Here is a 20225-nt window from a genome sequence, read left to right as displayed (position 1 = left end):
CTTTCCTTCCATGGATTGGTATAGATTATGTCGAGTAAAGGGAATGAGTTCTAAAATATGTCAGCCATAGGGATATTTTTAATTCCTGTCTGTCTTAACTGCAGTATGCTAAAATCCAGTATCAGATTTGGAGTTAAGAATGCCTTCAGGGGCGCCTGGGTGGCTCAGTGGGTTAAGCCTCTGCCTTCAGCTCAGGTCATGATCTCAGGATCCTGGGATCAAGCCCCGCATTGGGCTCTCTGCTCAGCAGGAAGCCTTGCTTCCTCCTCTCTCTCTGCCTGCCTCTCTGCCTACCTGTGATCTCTCTCTGTCAAATAAATAAATAAATAAATCTTAAAAAAAAAAAAAAGAATGCCTTCAATGCATTTTTCTTCCCTCCGTAAAAAATAGGCTAGAAATTATTAATTCATTGACATAATGGCTACTTCATACCAGTTTAATAGATGGTTTCTATATGGGCTTTATATTATATGCTGAGTCATAAGATAAATATTCAACAGTTTTTTTTGTTTTTTTTTAAGATTTTATTTATTTATTTGACAGAGACCACAAGTAGGCAGAGAGGCAGAGAGAGAGGGGGAAGCAGGCTCCCTGCTGAGCAGAGAGCCTGATGTGGGGCTCGATCCCAGGACCCTGAGATCACGACCTGAGCCAAAGGCAGAGGCTTAACCCACTGAGCCATCCAAGCGCCCCAATATTCGACAGTTTTAACAATGTTTTGTTTGTAAGTCTTTACATTTAGACATTTAAAATTCTAACAAAATAAAAAAATTCTAACAAAATCATCTAAGTAATAAAATTAAACTGAAAAGTTGAAAAGTACCCATGTTTGAGTATATAGAAGTGTGTACAGATGTGCATGTAAACCTTTTTTTTTTTTTCTTTTCTACAAATAAACGTCCTCCTCAACTACACAGGTCCTGGATTGCCCCAAACATTTTTAAATTAATCTAGGAAATTAAATAAATAAATAAAAAGTTTTAGGGTGCCTAGGTGGCTCAGTAGTTAAGTGTCTGCCTTCCACTCAGGTCATGATCCCAGAGTCCTGGAATCAAGCCCCATGTCGGGCTCCCTGCTCAGCAGAGAGCGTGCTTCTCCCTCTCCCACTCACCCTGCTTGTATTCCCTCTCTTGCGTCTCTCTCTCTCTGTCAAATAAGTCAATAAAATCTTTAAAAAAATAAAATAATAAAAATAAAAATTTTCAGTGTATTCTGAAGGAAAGAATAATTTAGTAGATTTAAACCAACCTTGTTAACATGGTAACTTAGTGTCGAAGTTTCCACAAGGCAAACAATTTAAGGCTCATTTTCCAGATTACAGTTCTATTCTCAGGCTACACCAGGGGAGTAGGTATTTTTAACTATACCTTGTACAGCTTTCCATTTTAAATTTTAGACTTAACTAAATTAGGTGGAAAGCTATACGTTAGGTAAATAATATTCTCTTCTTTGGAACAAAGACTAATCACTGTTGTTTAAATATCAGAAGTGACTTGTGATTGCAAAACAAAAGAATCTCAAAACTTTCCCCTAATCATACCTAGGAGAAAAAAGAATTTATTTATGGACAAATTATCAAAAAAGCAATAAATTGAAGTGTCTTGCTGCAGTCACAAATTTTTTGATAACTGATCTCTAGATAAGTGAAGGTTACAAAGCTATCTATGAAAGTAACGTGTATAGTCCCTGATGAAAGAGAAAAAGTTAAAACTGCATTTCAACATCTCTTGGAACTGACTTGCATCTGTGCTGTTTGTGGTTTATCTTAATGATCCGACTTCTAAGAAATAGAAGAAAAGGAGAAATTTATTAATTTACCTATATCTACTGAAAATTCAGGCTGCAGTGATGTAGAACTAAGAAAAATGAGAATTGGGATTCATGCTATATGACCATGTTTTGATTCTACAACTTTGGATTACATAACAGATAATCATTTCTGTGTTGTCCTCTGTGGTTATTTCTTCTCTTCTTTTCTTCTATTTTTGTCTCCTTTATGTCAGAGAAGGGGAGATGCAGAAACAAGAATTGAGACAAGGATGTTCATTCCCTGCTCTTAATTTTACAATAGAAGTCATATAACACTGTTGGTCAATAGACATATATTCTTACTTGCAATTATACACACACGGTTATTAAATTCACTTAAAAATATGTTTAAGGTTTATAAAAAATAAAATAAAAAAAATAAAAAAAATATGTTTAAAGTATAGGTCGATATTTGTTCCACATGCTTTGGTATCAGGTAGTTTATATTCTATTGAGAGAGAGAGAGAGAAAATTAATAATTTTATAAATATACAAGGAAATGTATGTTAAAATAAATATCTAATGAGAAACTAGTGCCACCATGATATTATTAAAGCTTTCTCTATAGAATACAGAGAAAATGAACTAAAAGTTAAAAAAATCTACTCTAAGGAACAATAATTTATGTTCATTGTCTTGAAAGTTTATGTCCTCTTACAGTAGAAGACATTAGTTTTTAATCTTACTGTCTTTTTTTCTAGACAGGATACCATGGCATCTTCAGAATATTTATAGTATAAGAACTAATGTATGTATCACCAATATATTTCAGTAAAATTAAATATGACAATAGTTTATCAAGGTTTTGGTATGAGAAGAACAACAATTTGCAGTCGATAAAAACCCAGCAGAATAAAAGCCTGATTGCAGTGATGAATAATGCATATTGCCTATGGTACTAATTAACCTTGTACTCCAGTAAGATATTATAGAACAATAAGGCTAATCTGAATGTGGTCCAGCACTTTTCCCTATGGCTTATGGTTATCACCCTTCAGACTGTAAAATTTTACTTGTTAAATGAGAAAAATATACTTCTTGTTTTTCACATAAAATGATGAAATTATGAAAATAATGAAAAAATGAAATAGAAATATCATGTATTTCCAATGTATATAATATATGCCAAGTATAAATAAAGTATGTTCAATATACATAAATATATAGTATTTATAAATAAATTATATAACATATTAACAATACATATTAATTTGGGGAAAATCAATATATGATCACTCCAACTGTACACAGTAAATCCCTATAGTTTATATCCACTCCTTCTACTCATGGAACTAAGAATTTTCCTCTTTCTCTTAAAATAATAAAATGAATTAAATGGACAAGGTCTATCTAGAAGCTGAAGGGACTATTTTCTTCCAGCATAAACACCTACCAATTTATTCAAAATATAATGCGTTTCCCTTTTGTGACGAAATCACTATTGGAGGGACAGTCATAGTGATGCCTAAGAAGAGGTAAATTATCTTCAATTGAAAATGCCAACCTTTAATGTTTTAATTATACTATTTAAGCTATTGTTTGTATGTTTTTAAGTTTAAAAATAAGATTTCAAATCCTTATTTCATAAAAAGTCTCCTGTAAAAGCTTGATGATAAAGATATTTTTAGGTTTTTGTATAACATGACATAGCTCCCATGTCTGCTCCAAAAAATGCTCAAATGTGACAAAGTACACCTACACACATGAGCCTTTTCTCTGTTGCATGTTTAAAAGTAGCAGAGGAAACAGGAGGAGCTGAGTGTGAGCAAAAACAGTATCTAGTAGGAAAGGGTTTCTATCTACTACTTTTAATTTACACTTCCGAATGAAAATCCTGCTATCTTAGTTTGTAGCCATTGTGTTTATTTTTACAGAGTTTATATATGTGTAAATATATAAAGCTCTAAATTTGAATTACTCTCTTTATAAGAAAAAAGTATCAAGAGCCTAAGTATTCTAGAGATTTTTTTTTTAATTTATTTATTTTTTATTTTTTATAAACATATAATATATTTTTATCCCCAGGGGTACAGGTCTGTGAATCGCCAGGTTTACACACTTCACAGCACTCATCATAGCACATACCCTCCCCAATGTCCATAATCCCACCCCCCCAACCCCCCTCCCCCCATTAACCCTCAGTTTGTTTTGTAAGATTAAGAGTCACTTATGGTTTGTCTCCCTCCCAATCCCATCTTGTTTCATTTACTCTTCTCCTACCCCCTTAACCCACCATGTTGCATCTCCTCTCCCTCATATCAGGGAGATCATATGATAGTTGTCTTTCTCCGATCGACTTATTTCGCTAAGCATGATACCCTCTAGTTCCATCCACGTCGTCACAAATGGCAAGATTTCATTTCTTTTGATGGCTGCATAGTATTCCATTGTGTATATATACCACATCTTCTTTATCCATTCATCTGTGGATGGACATCTAGGTTCTTTCCATAGTTTGGCTATTGTAGACATTGCTGCTATAAACATTCGGGTGCACGTGCCCCTTCGGATCACTACGTTTGTATCTTTAGGGTAAATACCCAGTAGTGCAATTGCTGGGTCATAGGGTAGTTCTATTTTCAACATTTTGAGGAACCTCCATGCTGTTTTCCAGAGTGGTTGCACCAGCTTGCATTCCCACCAACAGTGTAGGAGGGTTCCCCTTTCTCCGCATCCTCGCCAGCATCTGTCATTTCCTGACTTGTTCATTTTAGCCATTCTGACTGGTGTGAGGTGGTATCTCATTGTGGTTTTGATTTGTATTTCCCTGATGCCGAGTGATATGGAGCACTTTTTCATGTGTCTGTTGGCCATCTGGATGTCTGAAATGTCTGTTCATGTCTTCTGCCCATTTCTTGATTGGATTATTTGTTCTTTGGGTGTTGAGTTTGATAAGTTCTTTATAGATTTTGGACACTAGCCCTTTATCCGATATGTCATTTGCAAATATCTTCTCCCATTCTGTCAGTTGTCTTTTGGTTTTGTTAACTGTTTCCTTTGCTGTGCAAAAGCTTTTGATCTTGATAAAATAGAGATTTTTAATCAAAAGAACATCCTATGAGAATATTGTTATGAAGTCTACTTACATAATTATTTATCACTCATATAATTACACATTCAGTCTTTCTTCTTTTTTCACTGGCTATCTCTTGATGGGAAAATCGAGGAAAATCTTGTAGAGAGGACAAAAGAAATGCTTATAAAAGCGTGTGCTGGTGTCTCCATTGCCAGTAGATACCGTAGGTAAGAAAAGATTCTCAAACAAATGGCCTAGGCTTTTATGTGACTTCACAACTACTGACTGTGCTCCCTGTTACAAAAAGTCTCTGTAATACTTAAAAACTATACTTGATTCATAGCATTTTGTCTGTGTTTCTGTGAAGGCCAAATTATATAATAATATGCAGTGCTTAGAAGAGCGTGGCACAGAGAACTCGATACAGAAATATTAGGCATGTTGTCATAATAATTATTATTAATATTAATATCATCATCAATACCTTTGAATCTTTATCTCTAATGATAGGACAAAATGAATTCATTGTACAAATTCTTACACACATTTAACGAATATTTATTAATCAAACTAGGTCTTTATATATCCTAACAGCATTCTTCTATGTCTGTTGGTTCTAAATAAACAGAACCAAGAGTCCCGTTTTGAAAGAAAGAGTCTTAAAAGAAATAACAATCTCAAAAATAGTTTTCTCTTGGGAACTAAGTGTTTCTCAAAAAGTAGACATTTAATTGAAGGGAATAACGTATAACAGAGAAATTTATAATAAAGGAAGGAAAGAAACAAATTAAGAGAGGATATAAGTAGAAATAATCAAAACAGTAAAAGACCAAAGTGACTCTAAACAAGAATAATTAAGAACTGGAGAAAAGAAAAGAGAGAAAAAAAAAAATAACAACAACAACCTGGTTTTAAATCTTATCTGGGAGTTGGCCCTCAGAGTTTTTCAAGGTCAAATACCACTTTCATGAGTAAAAATATGTGCCAAGTGTGTTTTAATTAACCGTAAGAGCTAAAATACTCAGTACTTCCCTGCGTTTAAATAGGATATATTCCCTTTAGCAGTAAAGACACTAAAACGACAGAATACAAATAAAAAGACAAATCTTTTCATCTCTGAGACCAAAGCAAGTGAGACTTCATTGGAAAAAAAAACAAAACAAAACAGAGAAATGTGAGGTTTAGTGGAAAGCAGTTACATTTGGTTTGTGTCTGTCCTTTCCACTCAGAAAATATGGAACATTTTGTTGTATTAGTCGTTATAAATCTAAAAGTTCTAAAAAGCACTTAAAAACTATGTTATGAATTAGAAAGTGATTGGACAAAATAGAGAAAAAGAACATACATTTTTCTATAGCAACCAGGGACACATTTCTCTTCCTTTTTAGACCTTATCATCAAAAAATATTTGTAATTCTAAAACTAAAAAAAAAAAAAGGAAAGACCTCAAGCATTTTTATTTTACTTGAGATATACTGGCAAATCTGAAAGTTATCATCTTTGGAAGATGAAACTAGTGTTTTCCAAAAAACAAAGACAGAAAAGAGGAAAGAAGAGAAAAAGGGAGAGAAGGAGTAAGAGAGAAAGATGGAGGGGTTATAGTCTAAGGGATTTGTTTCCAGTCATATTTCTTCAATTCCTAGATTATTTTCATGATGTAAACAATGAGGGAGTATTATTAATATATTAATATTATTTTAGATCATATGAAACTACTTCTTTGTACTTTCAAAGTGGTCAGACATTAGCAGTTTTCTATAACTGTACCTGATTTAATATAATTTTTCCCACCAAAAGTAAATCACATTCAAGTGATGTGATAATTATACAATCTTGATTCTGGTTATGATTCCTTAAGTATTACTAAAAGTATATATCTAAGTAGAATTAGTTCTATTTATGTATTTTCCTAATAATTATAGGAATTATTAGGAATAATTATAGGAATTATTTGAATGTAAACAATTTTAGATCAAATAATAATTGTTATTAAAATAAGTCTCAGTTACTATTTTTCTCCACATCAGGGCTACAATCTTCTCTACATTTGTTCCCTACATAACTCTAATAATTGGGCTTCATCTCCATCTTAATTAAAAAATAAAATGTGGTGACTTCTGGTGACTTAGGACAGCCAGTATTTTTTTTCTCAAAGTTAATATACACTGAAGCCAAACAAAGTTGTATTTGAAGCTAACTACTAACTTGGGATTCTTGGAAGTCATATTTAATCTAGATCAGCCTCAATTTCCTCAAATATAAAATAGAAACACTATATATCTGGCAGGGTTAACTGTCAGAACTGAATTGTTTTCCATATACTTGGCATGTAGCTGGGTCTAATAATACATGGATATGAACTTTCTTTAAAGATTTTTAAAAATTTATTTGACAGAGAGACAGCAAGAGAGGGAACACAAGCAGGGGAAGAGGAGAGGGAGAAACAGGCTTCCCACAGAGTAGGGAGACTGATGCGGGGCTCGATCCCAGGACCCTGGGATCATGACCTGAGTCAAATCAAAGGCAGAAGCTTAATGACTGAGCCACGCAGGTGCACCCCTCCCTTTTTTCTCCCCTGGAACAGTTCTGTTTTATCCATTAGAGCATAAAGATGTTTGCCATTATAATCAGGCTGATTATTTAATTTAGATCAGTCAAAAGAAAAATGAAGATTATTTTAATTGTACGGTTTTGTTTATGGATGTCTGTTTGCTCATTCTTTTGCTTTAAATTTCTTTTGTTTTGTTTCGTATCCTGTCCCTTTCCAACTTCTCTGAATCAAGACTGACGTGAAAACACTTCAAAATGGAAGTCTCCTCCAGGCAGAAACATCACACCTGCTAACAGTATGAGATCAGGATGGGTGGGAGATGAAGAATCATTTAGTTTCTTTACTGTGGAGATGAGAATCTGAAGATCCAACCGGGTCCAGGAGGCACAGACGGTGTTCTCAAGGGGGTTTCCAAGCCTGAATCTTGAGAAGTCTCCGCACTCACATTACATAGTCCAGACTTTTTTTCTTCCGTACCACATACCCAAACAAAGCAAAACCAACAAAAACAAAACTTGAGTAAAATGACACTTCAATACACCAACGCTAAAACATGTTTTTAAAGGCCTTCTATACTATTTATAGGAGAAGACAAGCAAGGCAAAGAAATTTATGTACACAAGAATGCACAAAGCAAAAAAGTCAGAAATGGATTGAGAGATTTCTTAACCCATTGATCCACTCTTTCTTTCAAACACAACATGTACATGGGGTTTATTTCAAAAGTTGGTATTTCTCCTCCCACATGAACGTCTGCATAGAAAACATGGTAACGTCTAGTTTAGTTCCTGGTTGTGTACTTGTGTATCCTAATTACAGGGCCTCTACTGTTCAGGGTAAGTCCCTCAGAATCCCAACATGGTCTTCGCACTCATGCTTTGCTTACTCGGTCTTGCCTTATGTGTCTTCCATTCTCCTGACCCTACATGATTCCTCCTTTCTATCCATCTCAAATGGCCTTTCTACTTCTTCAGTTTTGAGGTCTAATTAAGGAACTAGAATTTCTTCCAGATGATGATGGTGGCTCCTAGGTCTCTCGGGGGCGTCACTGTTTCTGTGTGCAATATAGGGCAGCTGACACAGACAACATACTAAGCACACATGTGATTTGAATCAAGGTGACAAAAGTAAGTGGAACTTAATTATTTGTAATGGATAACACACAATGTAGTGGAAAGACACAGATTTTGAAACAGGCACACCTGCGTCGAAATGTCAGTTTGCCACTTTCTAGTTTTAGTTTGAGTGATCTTAAGAAAATCGGGGCACCTGGGTGGCTCAGTAGGTTAAGTGCCTGCCTTTAGCTTAGATCATGATCCCCAAGTCATGGGATGGAGCCTGGCATCTGGCTTCCTGCTCAGGGGGGAGTCTGCTTCCTTTCACTCTGCCTCTCCTGCTCCTACTGTCTCTCTCCGTCTTACTCTCTCTCTCTCAAATAAATAAAATCTTAAATAAAAAAAGAAAAGAAAAGAAAAGAAAAGAAAACTAACCTGAGTTTCAGTTTCTCTAGAAACTATAGCTCACAGTATGTTGTCAGCTTAGAAGAAAGTGAATAAGATATCGAACAGTATCGGCATATAGTACGTCTTTGCGATCATACTGACACTTCCTCAAGCTTTACCACCCCATTTAAGGTATCCTAACAATTCTGGTGTTCAGAATCTTAGGTCCTATTTTTTTTTGGATCCCTATTATTTCTAGTTCTAGCTTTGACACTCACTTGAAAGTCAAACTATCCCCTTTGGCCCACTTTTGTATTTTTGAGGAACAAGTTCCTTTTCTCCTCAACTTTAATTCCATTCTCTTCTAACTTCAGCTGACAATAACAAGTTCTCCTGAGATCTGATCACAGAAATACTCAGACCACTCTTTTCGTTGAAGACACAGGATGCCCTTGATTAAAACTTTCACCTTCATCACATTTCTTCCAAAATTCAGATATTTGTCTAACTCTGTGCTTCCGAAGAGGCAACTTTCTTCTTTCTTCAGTCCCTGTAGAGTGTTTGTTATTCATGGACTCCCCATCCTGTAATATTTATTTAATTACTTTCAACATGCCCAGTTGGTCCAGTTTATTTCTGCCTTAAAGTGAGATAAAAGTTTTCACACTTACTCATACAAACACACTCAAAAACCTCCTCATTCTTTAAATAAAGCCCTGACCTGAGTTGCGGACCTGTTGCAGACTGAACTCCCACTTCTCAATATTCCATGTGTCCTACAAGGGTAGGTCACCATCCCTGGGCAGTGGTAGCAACACCAATACATGTTAGAACAAAGGACAAAAACAAAAACAAACTCCAGAACTTTGTCTAGGGTTATCTCTCATTGAAATTGCTTTTTACTTTTAAAGCTAAACAGCATGTCTTGAGGATTTTCTTTTTGCCAGATACTAAGCTTCATGAGCCTCCAATCTTTAAAATCTAATCCAGGTTTTGAAATCATAAACATACTTTTATTGTAGGAGATGGTGAAGAAAAAAATTTTTTTCCTGTGGATTAGTTTCAAATATATACCGAGAATAGTAACATCTCTGGCCGGACAACAAAGCGGGGGAGAAATCAACCTCTAAAAACAAAAAGTGCTATCCCTGAGTATTATTTTGAAAAACTGCTAATAGATGTTTTCCTCCTGTCTGTTGTGGGAAAATTTTCCTATTTTGGATTTAACTTCATTTTCACCCGAGGAGTGAAGTTCCCCCAAGTTTAAGGGCATGATCTATTGCGCCTGTCTGTGTGGGTCTGAACAGGAACTGACCTGAGTTAAGTTGGCTCTATTATCACTTTTTAAATTCCCCCACCACCCCTCTTTGTAACCAGTGGCTGTGTCAAAGAAAGCTGCTGCTGTCACAAAGCGAGGAGGACTCACTGTTGTGACATTTCATTTATCTGGGCAGCAACATGCTTGAAAGGAGACCGCCTAGTTCTATGTAAAGTATGGAAGACAAGCACAGTTAAGCAAACCAGGGTTGACATATTAAATCATGCTTGAACCAAGAGAGCAACAACAGATGACACACAAAACCTTCTAAAGCGAATTTTAAATAAATAAATAATACAGGTCAGTCTAGTTCTAAAAAAAGAAGCTTTTAGCAATGGCAGATACTGGGAGTAAGTGAATAACAGAAAACCTTCACAGGAGAAAGAAATTACGTTGCTTTTTAGCGGTATGGTGTAAAACTAGAGGTATAGTGTTGGGAAGAGAAGCACGAGGAGAACACTGGAAACCCTTGGTGTGATCACATCACATCACTTTCCAATCCATAAAATGGAAAACAAAATTCTGATAGTCCCACCCATTATTTAGGAAGTGTCCTAATGGAATCCTTTCAAAGTGCTTTGAATTCATCAGAGGCAAAGCCCTTATGCATATGGAGTATGCATGTTATTATTCTCCTTCACAATCACACAGCAGGAACTTTGGAAGCATTCATTCTCCAAGTCTGATTCCTGCTAACAATTCCATCAAAGAGATGGAGTTATCCATCAGTCAAATTATCATTTGCTCTAATTGTTGCTTCCCCCAAACTGTGGCTCTTCCTTCTTTTCTTTCCTTTTCTTTTTTTAACTATACCTTAACAGCACTCAAATGAGCAGGGTATCTACAAGCTCAGAAAAGATCAAAACATATTAACAGATCACTTCTGTTCTTAACACAGCAATTCCTACTGGCCAGCCTTAAATGCAGACAAAACATTTAAACACCAAAGAGAATAAAATACTAGAAGGCAAGATGTGACCCATATATCCATAACCAGAAATGATAGAGGGTACAAAAGAATTTTTCATGTAATAAAAACCAGTTATGATATCATGGATAGCTTAGAATTCATATTTTTTACTGTTACAATTAGTGGATGATACACTTTGTAGAAAAAACTATGCCAGGGCTAGTTGTTCCATGCCTTCCTGCTTTATAATAATTGGCATATCGTTCTAGACTAATGTAAAAGTGAAACTGAAAGGCAATACATTATACAGTTTCAGTAAACAGCCTCCTTGCCTTTTCCCCTGTAAGGAGCAGAAACTAGATATACATGAATACATCAATTAGATAGATTGATAGCTACAGGGTAAGCTTCCTCTTAGTTACCTAGAGAGTTAGTGTTCTATGCAAAACCCTTAAAAGTGGTGAAGTAGATTTTTCAAGGCAGATCCATAAGAAGGTGCACTAAATAAATTTATACAGCTAGGGCACAAAACATTTAACATATTAGTTGTAATAGAAATACGGTCTTAAAAAGAAATCGTCCTTTTAATTTGGGATCATCATTGATGTTGTATGTGATTACAAACTACAAATCAATTATTCTAATTAAACATGTTTATAAACTGTACAAAGTACAGTACTAGAATGAAGAATCTAAAGTTAAATATACAATTCTAACCCCCAGTCTAAACTGTGAAAAGGTAAAGGAAAACCCGAAAATGATCGAGCTACAAACACCTAGAAATGCCTAATTAAACGGAACAAAGACTGGGGCGAATTTTTTAATGTTTTGTTTTAAAGTAGGGGAGTGATAAGAAAAGTATTATATGTTTTTCAAAGTCTGGGACAAGCAGACCACAAGGGATGCAAACAAAAGGGAGCTAAAGCATGGTTTGCCGAGCTGGAGCAGCTCCTGTGGCTCTGCAGGCCAGGTGGCGTGAGGTGGGGTGTGCAAAACCCAGAGACTTGGATTTTAATGCTCCAGGGTCCAAGAAAAAGAGCCCCAGCCTTTTGTTAAGCGGGGACCCCTTCAGAAAGCCTGAAACCTTGAGGCGCTAGCTGGACACTCTCAAAAGCTCACAGGGGTAAAACACTGCGCATGTGCACAAGGGCCGCTGAAGAGGCTTCTGGGTGCACCTCTTGGTGGGGAGAAGAAATTAATCATCAAGAATCGAAATCTGTGGCCTTCCCCGGCTAAACTTTTGGTGTGTAAATCTACACCAGCCACCAAAAACCACCTTAATGCTAAATATCACAATCTTTCTCAATCCTGGCTGCACATTACCATGACCCAGGAAGCTTTAAAAAAAAAAAGGTGACAGGGGCACCTGGGTGGCTCAGTGGGTTAAAGCCTCTGCCTTCGGCTCAGGTCGTGATCCCAGGGTCCTGGGATCGAGCCTCACATCGGGTTCTCTGCTCAGCAGGGAGCCTGCCTCCTCCTCCTCTCTCTCTCTGCCTGCCTCTCTGCCTACTTGCGATCTGTCAAATAAATAAAAAATCTTAAAAAAAAAAAAAAAAAAAGCGACATCTGGGCCGGTACTCCACAATGGACCAGAATCTACTGTTGCAGCGTCCCGCAATCCTATGGTTTATAGGTTTATTACTGCATTGCACTATAGTCGTTGAGAATAGCAGACTTGGATAAAACTCGGTCCCAATAAGACTTCCTCAGTGAGAGGAAATGCTAAGTCATGTGAGGAATTCCTACGAGTCAATGAGAAAAGAGAAGCAACCCCAAAATGAATAGGTAATTCATAAACTGGAGTGATTAGGACATGGGTGCCATTTGTACATTTTTCTCTACTTTTCTGTGGTTTGATTTTTTTCCCCTAATTTTCCAATATTGCCTATTTATTATAACAGTAGAAAAAAACAGTAAGTATGGGATTCCTAAGATGATGTAATTAGAAGAAGTTGAAAAAAAAAAAAAGAAAATGTTATCATTAGATTTAATACTGTCAAAAGTTATAGAACTATAATCTACATCAAACACAATATTAAGGAACATCTGGAGGAGGAGATAAAGATATAATCAACGTAATCATTCTAAAATGACATAAATAGTGAAATATCTTGACAAATATCCAAAGTGATTAGGGTAAATATTTTGCTTTGCTGGACAAAGTTTTAATCTTGATTTGCACTCCTATTTTCTCACTCATAAAAGAAGGTATACTAGTGAAATTCTTGAGTCTCTCTGTCCCTCCCTACCCCATCTCTCTATTCTATACTTCATATTTACATTAATACTAATAACTGCTTTGTAAATTATACTTTGGGTAGGTCTCTAGGTCGCTAGAGACCTGGGTAGGTCGCTTTATTATGATTTTATTTATTATGATGATGACACATTCTGAATTGTTACTGTGCAAACGGATTGTAACATTAATGAACTGGATGGAGCTCCATCATGGTCACATGGATATTGAATTAATGATTATATTCATGTGGCTCATACTATACAAAACACCTCAACAATAAACTTTTATTAAAATGAGATGCACTGGATAGGATCCTTTAATTATAATAAACGAATATAGAATGATAATTCCTAGAAAAATTAATGATACAGATCTTACAAAGGCCATATCTTAATTGCTATATTGTGAATTGATTTAAAATCCATAACATTTAAATGTGTTAACACAAAACATAGTCCCTTTAGTTTTATTGTTTGCTTCTTTTCTTATTATTTGGATAGCACAAAAAGTACTTTCCTGAAGTCTGATAACACGAATCAGTATGGCTTTCATAGGAAAAGTTGTGTGTACAGAGAAATTTGATGTTTAAAACTCACAGAATGTAATTCAGCAAACATCTCTGTGTCTGCTCTTAGATTTTCAAGAGTAAAAAGTTAAAAAAAAAAAAAGAATGCAATCGGTAAGAAACAAAGTCGCCAACCCTTTCATAAAATCATTAAGTAAACTAAAACCTTAAAAGTGAACTGTAAAATCACCAGTTTTTGTGTGTAGTAAATTAAGGTTTTAAGATGATGCAGGCCTCATTTCAAATCTCAGTCTTCCATTTCATAAAGGTGTGACTGTGGACACCTATGTGAAGATTTGGTCATTGTTGGATCAAAGAAACACTAAATTTTTAAAAAAGAAAAACCTTTCATCTTTCAATGAGTGTAATCACTTATAAGAAGCCACCCACAATACTACTCAAAAATAATGAATTGTTTCATGTTTGATATGCCTGTTTGAACACAGATATTATTAGGAATTCTGTATCCTTAAGATAGCGTCATATGTGTATGTATAGACTTAGCAGGTAATTTCAGGAATTGAAGCTCTTTTATTACCCTAATTTTACTATGCAAATACATCTTAAAATAGAATTTTAGAAAGTAAAGAGATATACACAAAATTGATTAATATAATATAATGGATCTCTGCACTGAAAGCTTCCTCTGTGTTAAAAGCTGTTCCTTAATCTCTTAACATGGCTTTTTCCCCTTCCATATCTATGTTAAACATCACCTTTTCAGAGAAATATTTTCTTCCTGACCTATCTAAACTGGCACACTCGTCCTGCTATAAGCAACTCTCATAATTTGTTAGTGTAGCTCTATATGTATGTTTGTATACCTATGTGTCTCTATTTCTGGGATACAGGAATTATATACATGGAATACAGTGCCTAGTATAATCAGAAATTAAAGAAGAAGTGATAATACCACTCAGAGGGCGAATCTTCTTTATAAAGGCAGTTCTAGTATATTTGCATAGTTTTGATTACCCAATAAATACAAATATAGGATTATCCTTTGATAAATGATACTGCTCAAGAAGATGATATCTATCTGAAAAAACTATCTATCTGAAAAAACAAGAGGATTTTTTTAACCCAAAACCACCCTGTATTTTATAATAGATAGACACATACTCCTATAAATACATTTTATTTTAAAGAGCAATGTAAGGAGTAGCTAATGTTCACTAAATAAATACAGTGCATTAGGCAGTAAGCAATTTCCATATATCGTCTTAAAGCATTGCTATGACTTAGTTAGAGATGGAGAAAGAACGGTATTGGGAGATTCAATAATTCAATAATTAACACAGGGATATAGAGCTGATAAATGTCAAGAGGCAGGATTGGAATCCAGGCATTCTGGCCAGAATATAGATTTGTGCTCAAACCACTAGAGTATGCTGCCTCTCAAAAGTAGCATATTCCCCACGATATCCAAGTTAAATCAATCAGGTTTCATGACCACCCCATTGCCTAACAAAAGATACCAACAGTACCAGTGTTGAGAAACCTTGACTTAGGAAAAAAAAAAAAAAAAAAAGCAAAAGCAAAAATGAATGCAAGGTATGCTTTAAAACTGTAACAGAGGGGTGCCTGGGTGGCTCAGTGGGTTAAAGCCTCTGCCTTCGGCTCAGGTCATGATCTCAGGGTCCTGGGATCGAGCCCCGCATCGGGCTCTCTGCTCAGGAGGGAGCCTGCTTCCTCCTCTCTCTCCGCCTGCCTCTCTGCCTACTAGTGATCTCTCTCTCTCTCTCTGTCAGATAAGTAAATAAAATCTTAAAAAAAAAAAAAAGTCTTCTTCTAAAAAAATAAATAAATAAATAAAATAAAACTGTAACAGAACTAATCCAAAACATTAAGGAGGAGTTAAAAGAAAAAAATCTATTTTATGACTTTCATGCATAATACCTGCAAATGGATGAAGTGATTTATCCACTTAATTGTCTTGGTGATGGTTCTCAGAAGCAGGAGACACATACACATGCACCACTGACATCCTGTACTTTCATAATTACTAACTTTTGTTAAAATTTTGAAATTAAAATTAGTTTCCTTTTGTTGCATAAAAGAGCATACCAAATAGAACCAAAAGTTCAACCCCTTTGATGTTCTTTGGTAATGTGCCTAATTAAAAATAACTAGGATCTCCAATGCATAATTACACAAATACCTAATACACTCTATTTCCAGTCAATTTTGTCTCAAACATAAATATGCACCAGAAGTATGAATGATCGACATACTACTCCCTGCAGTATCTGTACTATTTCTGAATCAAGGTTTTTCTTGAGCTCAGTATTTTCACTACATTTTCCTTGCTAGGCAATCATCTCCCAGTTGGACAATTAATAAGTGCTTTTTCCCACAGCCCTTGGCATGTAACCTCGCTTACCCTGTATTTTAGCATGCACTATATACCTTCTTCACTCTGACTGGTTTTGGCAGTGACCCACAATCTAAATCTCTTTCCTCCATTTGATATAAGTGAAACTATAATTATCTAGGGGTAATTTCAAATTACTACTTCATTCCACTAGCAACTGATGAAGATTAGTGGTCTTGCCTTGCATCTGAGTAAGTCAGCAACATAATCACAAGAGAACTCAGCAGGCAACATTTGATTCATGCGAACTCAATTACTTCTGTCAAACACATTCACTTCAATAAAAAGCAAAAACTTCCAAAATGTGTTTTTGCTAATAATTTTGTAGTCAAAAAAAAAAAAATCATATGACTCTTAAGGGAAAAAACAGCATGAATTTCATCAGAAATAATAATAAATAACAAGTAGGAAAACATATTTGTAGGAATGATTTAATACATTATTAGTTTCTGAAAATAAAAATATTTCAAAGAAATAAATTTGTATACTTAAAACAGTTTATTATTGAAAATTCAGGCATATAAATAAGCCATAGAAAAATAAATGCGTTCTATAATTTAAGTTAATGCAACAGAAACCAGAGTATTCTGCTACCTCATTAAAAACAGGTTATTACGGGATAGTCAATTTCGCTTAAAGGAAGTAAAATAAGGGGACATGAAGAAAAGATGATAGATGATGAATTGCTAAATGGACAAGGACTTCTGAGTCACTTCTTGAGTGTCTTCTGAGTTGAAGCCATATGTTAATGAGCAGCCCAGCTTTCTGTATCCTGAATGTTTAGTCTCTAAAAGACCTTAGGTCAACTCCATGATGCACGTATATCAGGTCACATGAGCATGATCTGACAGCAACTACCTGGTCAAATCCTAATAAAGTAAATATTAACATGTGATAATCATTACAATGGATTTACTCAAATTTCAGCTTCTTTATACAGTCATATCTTTAATGAAATCCCAACATATTTTGATTATCAAAGAAACGGTAATTAAATGTAAATGTATAATAAGAGTATATTATAAAAACATTTCAGGATGTGATGTTCTGAAGTCTAGATCACTAAGACGGTCTCCGTAACAGTTAATATATCATATGCCAACCATGTATGATTTAACACAAAGAACTTGAAAATTCGGCCTGAGAATCTTAGGACTAAGAAATGACTGGTTTAAGAGGCACATTTGTCAATTCTGTGACCAAAAAGACTTTCTACAGATGATTTTAAAGTTAAAAAACGCATTAATACAGTAGTTTCCCCTTCTCTACGCTTTAGTTTCTGGCGGTTTCAGTTACCTGCAGTCACTCCAGAAGAGAAACAGAAGATCCTCCTGCCATATCCTCAGAAGGTTAATAGTAGCCAAATGATAGGTCATGGTGCCTATGTCATTCCCCTCACTTCATCTCAACCTGCAGGCATGCTATCGTCTCACATCATCCCAAGAAGGGTAAGCACAATACAAGATACTTTGACAGAGCGTGAGAGACCTCATTCACATAACTTTTATTATAGTGTGGAGTAGTTACATTTTATTATTTATTGTTGATCTCTTACTGAGCCTCATTTATACATTAGACCGTCACATAAGAAAAAGCATAGTGTTTATAGGGTTTGGTAATATGTGCAATTTCAGGCATCCCTGGGGATCTTGTAACGTAAACCCCTCAGATAAGGAAGGACCACTGCAAAATTAAAGCACAATATTCTTTTATACTTTTGCTCATTCTACTCTCTCTTTTGATTCATTTTTCTACTTTTTGCCTTTTGATTTCTTGCTCATTCCTTAAGATAACATTCACCACCACTGCCATCAAGGACCATGTGATCTATTGGGGGTGAAGAGAGTCATTAATCAAACAATAAATCAACAAAAAGATGCAAAATCATATCTCTAAAGAGCTCTCTATTATTACTTACTTATATACCTTGTAGGTAAATAATAGAGAGGCCTGATCTTGAAGACTCAGGGATAGCTTCCCTGAAGAAGAGTTGCTGGATGATAAATTTGAAGGATTAGTATGAGTTAATCAAGCATGAAGTTGGTAGAAGAATGTTTCAGGGCAGGGAAACAGAATCACAGAACAACTAGTAAAAGTGAGCTTTTGAGAAAGAGAAAGAAAGCCAGTGTGACTAGTGCACAGAGAAGAGGAGGAAACATAGCTTAAGATGTGTCTAGAGCAAAATCAAGCAGAATCTTAAGCTATTGTAAAAATTTATCTTAGAGGAAACCACTGAAGTATTTAAAGTTTGTGGTGGGGGTTAAGTGGGGGCAGAGAAGGATGGGTTTGTGTAACAACGAGATTTGCATTTCTGTAAAGGCATATATTCACATGACTCAAAAATCAAAATATTATTATACAAAGTCATTCATTATATTTAAAGTTTCTGTATTGGGGAGTGAGGAGGCACCATTCATATAGACTGTATTGTGTAGAACACCCCACTGCCTCTCAGTTAGGTTTCCACCCCTCAATTATTAAAAGTATGAGAAGAGAAAGGTATGCACTGAGTATCTGGACTAAGAAATATTCTGTCAGAACACTACTTCCCCAAGATGCTCTCATGATAAGAATGCACAGAACCTTTTAATCCCCACAACAATCAAAAATTGTCTTCTATAAATGCAGAGATCTTTCATACCCTCTGTCCATTTGGATGAAGACAAAGTTTATTTTGTTCTGACCTAAAGTGACCACATACCAATCTCTTAAGTAACATAAATAATCAAATAGAGCATTTGCTTTATAATACTGGTAAACAAAACTTTAGAAATAGTAAGATTTATATTGTAAATATTTTAGAAGAAATAATGAATTGTGTTCAACAGATTATAAATAATCTTCTGCTTCTGACTCTACAATTATATATATCTTCACCTTACACTAAAAGGCACTGTTCAAGAAGAAAGGTTAAGATAATGTTAGAATTTTTCTTTAAATCCAATCTGAAATGAAAAATAATTCACTTCCCTGAAAAGTTTAAAATAATTTACAAGACATAATTTTGACTTAATAACACTTTATATATGTGTATATACACATACAAAAGTATAGAGAGTTGTAGACTAAATAAAGACAACCATAAATTTAATTGTAGATGATATTGTAGGAATACAAAATAAAAGCTGATGCTGAAAAATAATTTTAAAGATGGTGCAACATATTTCTAGGGAGAAATAATTAAGTAAAGTCACTATTATTTACTGATCATTTCCCTAGTTTTGATTCCCTGAATCTATAATCAATCTATAGTAGGCCTGAATGAACATGAGCAAGTTGATTCATATAATATAACGGATTTAGGGGAAAAAAAAATGCATCTGAAGCTACCAGGTGGTATTACGGATGTCTCAGCATTCAGTTTTCTCTTAGTGAACAATAACTCTCCTTGCCTATTTAGCATGTACACAGCATGGTGAAAACAAGCTCAGGTTCATAAGGATGAATCATTTTTTTTTAAGTAAAAATATTTTTTTCTTTATATGCGGTTCTTCATTCTGACATAAAGCATTAACCTAGTCCAAAAAACCATTGTTAAATATCTAAGTTTAACTCACTATGCTGCAGGCAAAATGAGGGTATTTTCAAATGAAAAGGGAAATACAAATGATCAAGTTTCAATTTAAAACAAAAATTAAAACAGAAAAAAAATCCCCAAGTATAAATTGCTTTGAAATAAATTTTTTTTTTTTTTTTTTTTTTTTTTGTATTGGCTCTATCTCCAAAGCTATTTTCTTGGGTACTACTTATTATGCATTCCATATTGACGTGTAAGTTTTTAAAAGCAAACATGTAATAGCAATTATATGTAAACAATACAGTAAACTAAGTAAACTGTCAGATGACAAGCATTTTCATACGGAGTTCATATGGTCGAACTTATTTCTGAAGAATTTTTTTAAAGGCAGTCAAAAGTATACCAAACAAGTCTCATCTAACATTTGCATTTGAATTTTATGTAGCAAGGTGAGGGTACTACTATTTTCTCTTCATGGAGAGAA

At 34.8% G+C, this 20225-nt stretch overlaps 1 protein-coding gene across 4 annotated transcripts in view; it reads right to left on the bottom strand.

The window, feature by feature from the left end:
• The window catches only part of LOC111148981 (EPH receptor A5), a 342873-nt gene that overhangs the window by 250141 nt on the left and 72507 nt on the right, over positions 1-20225 (bottom strand). The window lies entirely within an intron of this gene.

The sequence above is a fragment of the Enhydra lutris genome, unplaced genomic scaffold, assembly GCF_002288905.1.
Source record: "Enhydra lutris kenyoni isolate GAN:26980312 unplaced genomic scaffold, ASM228890v2 scaffoldscaffold21, whole genome shotgun sequence".
In the NCBI taxonomy this organism is placed as follows: Eukaryota; Metazoa; Chordata; class Mammalia; order Carnivora; family Mustelidae; genus Enhydra; species Enhydra lutris.
The sequence above is the reverse complement of the archived record's forward strand: the minus strand, read 5'-3'. Positions and strand labels throughout refer to the sequence as shown.